The sequence below is a fragment of the Bombus impatiens genome, unplaced genomic scaffold (assembly GCF_000188095.3).
Source record: "Bombus impatiens unplaced genomic scaffold, BIMP_2.2 scf_0259, whole genome shotgun sequence".
Taxonomy (NCBI): domain Eukaryota; kingdom Metazoa; phylum Arthropoda; class Insecta; order Hymenoptera; family Apidae; genus Bombus; species Bombus impatiens.
In genome coordinates this window covers 104,247-109,311 of record NT_176678.1, presented here as the reverse complement: position 1 = coordinate 109,311, position 5,065 = coordinate 104,247, and the positions used below count along the sequence as shown (strand labels likewise).

General features: G+C 32.3%; 1 protein-coding gene across 3 annotated transcripts in view; it reads left to right on the top strand.

Annotated features, from left to right (window-relative positions):
- The first annotated feature begins 562 nt into the window (after positions 1 to 562).
- The window catches only part of LOC100744769 (growth arrest-specific protein 1), a 6,954-nt gene continuing 2,451 nt past the window's right edge, over positions 563 to 5,065 (top strand). Inside the window, exon 1 of one of the 3 annotated variants that reach the window (XM_024366948.2) lies at positions 563 to 990. The gene's annotated coding sequence lies outside the window, so the exon portion shown is untranslated. Of the gene's footprint in view, positions 991 to 2,403; positions 3,378 to 5,065 lie in introns of those variants that run through there. The other 2 variants (XM_024366947.2, XM_033320218.1) reach the window with 2 other exon arrangements.

Here is a 5,065-nt window from a genome sequence, read left to right as displayed (position 1 = left end):
TACAATTTGTACTCAAACGGCTAATCTCCTTCGCTGTCCACAGCTCTTCGTTTAAAGGAGTGAAATTGAGTTGAGAGTCACAGCAGCCCGGTGAACGCTCGTGGTAGGGAATAGAAGTAGTAAGGGGCCTGAAAGGAAGCCCGATGGAAGGTCGGCGCTGGAAGAAGAAATGTAAGAAAGAACGGAACGCATCTAAATGCCGGACTGTTCAACGTCGTTCTGTGAAGGGTACCGGCGAGGACGGGGGTGAAGAGAGCAGTGTTGGAACCAGGCTGGTGTCTCAATCAGCCAAGCAGGTTGGGGCATCTTGGACCCCTGTGGGTGGAGGATAGAGCTAGCAATGGCTGTGAACTATCCTCGAAATGAAAACAAAACTTCTGAAATTATAAACTCTTATCAAATATCAAAATTATATTTGATAAATAGCATACAGTCATTATGAAGGTATAGTAAACTATCGGATATATAATAATATTTTTCCTTCTATTTCCAGAAAAATTATAACTTTTCATAATTTCGTAGAATTTCTTAGAATTTTCTAATTCTAGCTAGAAACCTGTTGACTTTTTGTTATTTTACTAAACAGTCTAGAAAATTTCATCTCTTATTTCAGCATGAATCGCATAGTTTACAAATTTCGTAAGGTAAGAAATTCTTTGACATGAAATTTATTTATGACAGTGTTCAAACTTTTGGTTTTAATCAGGGCTTAAATCTATCGGTAATCCTTTCGGTCCCGGGCCAGTAACCAATGGTGGGGGGAAAAGAGCGACGCGCGCAGCTTCTCGGCGCAGCGGGGCAGGCCGTCACAACTCAATCTAGTGTCTCGGTGACCGTGCGTTTGTGAGTTTCTATTTTCTTCTCTTTCCGTATAGTGCGTTATAATTCTTGACACGGAATCACAGTTTTCATTGGTGGATTAGATTGGGGTATCTGGGATCCTATATTTTCATCTCTCTAGGCTACTAAAACAATGTGATTGTTCGTAAGGTTTGTACCTTAATATCTGTTTGTATTATCTTAGTAAACAATATTATTTCCTACGTATCGAATGTGTTTATAAAGACATTTCTCAGTAATTCTTTATGTAGATATATATTGATGCTTGTTTGTTTATTCAACCTCTAAAAGCGAATATACGATAGATTAATTAAACTTTCATTTTATGTATTTGATAAAATTCTTTGAAGTTTTTAGTATTTAATAAAGTTGTTGATGCTGGAAATACTAAAAAAGCATTTTTATTTTGATGACAGATATCAAATATAAACAAGATTAATGTTAAAATTGATTATCGCCAGTAAGATATGAAATTTAAATTGTAATGTTGATTGTTCCTGTACGTTGCATTTTATTACAGTTCGTAATAGACGACAATATCTTAATTCTTTAAAAATACAAAACACAACTGTCTTAAAGTAAATCCATTAAATTGGTAAGAAAGTATCATTATAATTTGCATCTTTACAGAGATGTCAAGTAACTAAATTCATATCATATTCATATTTAATATTTACTTGGTATCATATTTTAAGAGTCGTGAATAATATAATATCGAGTAATACATAATTTAAATGCAAAATAAATAAAAGTATATCTATAAATTAATAAAGAAATATTTTTCAATAAACAACATAGCTAAGAATTTATAATGAAATACAATTTTTCATTGAATATTCTGTATTAATATTTTACTACATAATATAACAATAGTCACTACATATGCAATAATATATTTATTAGCCAAAACATTGACAAAAATAAATTTGAGAAAATCACAACAATCTGCATCCTTAATATAATTAGTTATAGAAAACAAATAAAAGTATAATTATCGTTTACGATTGTCATGTTAATGTGATTTTATAATTTAACTTTTGTTCTCTACTAAACTAACCGCGCCGATTAAAACATCGATATAGATTGATAATTTTACACAAGTATGTAACAATGTATACATTACGCTTCTGAATGCGCTGAATGTGATTACTGATAAAAGAAAAGAAAAAGGAAGGTATGCGTCTTTATTAAGCTAATATAATATGATATGATATAATATAATAATTATTATAATTAATATACATAATGTGTTATAATATACTAATACACATAATTGTATTTATTAAACCAAAGATTGTATTTCTATTTACTTCGAATAAATTATATATCTAAAATACGGCTTTCGTTATAGCAAACGTTGAACTTGATTTTAAAGAGTAGGAAATTTGTAAAAAGAACTCGGCAATATATAATTACCGACCAAATCTTATTTTTTTACTTTTTTTTTTTATAAAGACAATCAATTATCATTTAACGTTAAAATTGACGATGACTAAAATATTATATTTGCACCAAAGAAAACAAAGTGGAAGTATATATGAAAATATACATAATACAAAGGAAGAGATAAGTTGATATTCTCTATAAAGAGTCAAAGAAAATTCTTCGAAATACGCTACTGCAGATCTATCAAATCTCTCTAAAGAAAACAATTGATTATTTTGATCATTTTAATAATCCTAATAATGCCAGTCATCGATAAGTGTTGAACAGTATTCTATCTCGTATGAATAGTTGCGCCTCGTAACCTGTGTTTGTTTAAGCATTATTTCTTAGTGTGGAACAAATCTCTTCTGAATATCGCCACGATCACCATCGACTTAACGGCTTAATCGAATGAGATCACCAGAATCATAAGCATTGATCGAATATTCCCAAGAGCAACGATTAAATTACCATGTACCCTAATTGTAACTGTTTCAACATCTCTTTCCCTTGGTGCGTGTTTCATTCGAAACGAGATTTAAACTTGAGTGTAAAGTAAAGTTGATGATCACTGAAGGTCTATAGGGCTGGCCATCTGTCCCTCGTTGCCACGTCTGCAACGTCTTGGTGGTCCATTTTGGGGCTGGTGCGCAACAGCATCGGCACTAGCGCTGGCAATGAAGCGCTCACAGGTAGAATCTACCCCCTCTCTTTCTCTCACTATGTATGCGCGCTCCCGCACGTGCTCTCTTTCATCCCCTTCTCTTTGCTGTACTCTGCTTTTTTACTGGTAACAGTTGAGAATAGTAGAGAGAGAGAGAGTGAGAGGGAGGGAGGGAGGGAGGGAGGGAGGGAGGGAGGCAGAGTAGTAAAGTTGGAGAACATTCAACTGCGTTGTTCTGGTAGAACTTCTAACAGTGGTCCTTTCTGTCTTCTCTACTGATTGATTGGATACATTGAAAATTAAAACACATAGATTTGTGTACAGTGTGTCCCAGCGAGTGTGATGTAATCGGCGATAGAGTGATTCTACGTGAAAAAATATGAGACTTCGTTTTCGAGAAAATCTAATTTGAAATTTTGTCAAGTATACTTGGCTAATTACAGACTAGGTATGAGTAAACAATCGACAGGATGTTATTCTACCACCTTCACGATTGCTTGTACAAGACGAGAGTATTATTTTCCAACACAATCGCGATTAGTAACTTTACCAGAGTTCTAAAGTAAAAAGACGACGCGAGTTTCTGCGATTGAAGGAAGAACAAAACTTTGGAACGTTTTTCTTTTTTTAAGTCACATTTTCTATTATTTGCTGGTACTAATTCAAGTAAATATAAAAAATTCTTCTTTTAGAATTTTCATTAGCAATTGATCTACTGGCTATTATAGCCATATTATAGCTATGAAAAAACATTATATTATGTCAAGGATCAGTAATACGTTAGTATGATTAGAAATTTTGAGAGATAAGAATACTAACTTTCATTTACATAAATGATAGATATTTTAATACATAACTACAGCGATACTTGCTGCAGAAAAGGCGAATAAAATAAAAATAATATCGATTTTCAAATATTTGATAAGCAATGAGAATAAAATTACCGAATCTGCCGAACATTGCCGCATAGAATTTTTAGATTTCTTGATTCTTTTAGATTATTAAGACGTCAAACGTCTTGATGTTTTCAAATTATAGATATAAGAAAAAAAACTTGTAATATTTAAAGGGTTGAAATTACGGATATCATTTCGTAGTGGCATTTATGATTCCTTAAGTTGAGTAGCAAAAGCTTTCCTATTAACTCGAATGACAAACAGAGATCCGACTTATTTTAAGAACACCATGGAATATCTCTTCCTGTTATGCATCCGTTACAAGAATCTGCAAATATATACTTGGCACCGAGCACAATGCTGAAAATGCAAGTTACGCACATCTAATGCTATAACTGCTACAAATCTATAATGACAATAAACACGTAGACAAGATAAAATTATTATTCGTTTCTTTAAAGCAATCTATAATCTATAATATTAAATAAAATAAATAGCAATCTATAATATTAAATAAAATACGAACAGACTATTTTAGTTGATCTACAATTATAACACTAATTGATAACAAATTAATAAATATAAACAATAAGGTTTGAGTGGAACTTTTATAACACATACAAGTGTTCTTTGTGCATTTTATCACTGTTGTATCATAGGGGAAGATAGGGCAAGATGGAAAATTGTTGTTTACAAGAAACTGTGCATATGTATTACCGTGCACACAAAACGAAAACAAAGAGGTCATCAGCAGGAGTAAATATCAGTACGAAAATTTCGACGTGAAAGATTACACGTGTCATAAATTACAACGCAATTTATTCCAATTTTTCTAATTTTGTCATAAGCATACATAAACCTTGCAGTAGCGTTTTGTGCAGTAGTTGTGCGTATTTCTCGTTGATCTGAAAATGGCAAATTCATATACTTTATAAGTTATTCTTTCACAAACGTAGAATTTTTGGTATAAAATAGTTTGTTATTTTATAAAGAGACACGTAAAGTATTAGCATGTCATGGAGCAAGATGGGATTGGATAAGTGAGTGAGTGAATTTTGTCAACAATGTCTGACCAAGAGACGTTATGCCATGGTCATCCCAGAGGTAACGGTCGACTAAAAAGGGAAGAGAAGCAATCAACATGGAAAACAGAAATTTTAACTTCTTCGCCGTATAGGCAAGTACTACTTCAGTCTAAGAAAGCATCTACAAAAAAAAAAAAAAAAAAAAAAAAAAAAAA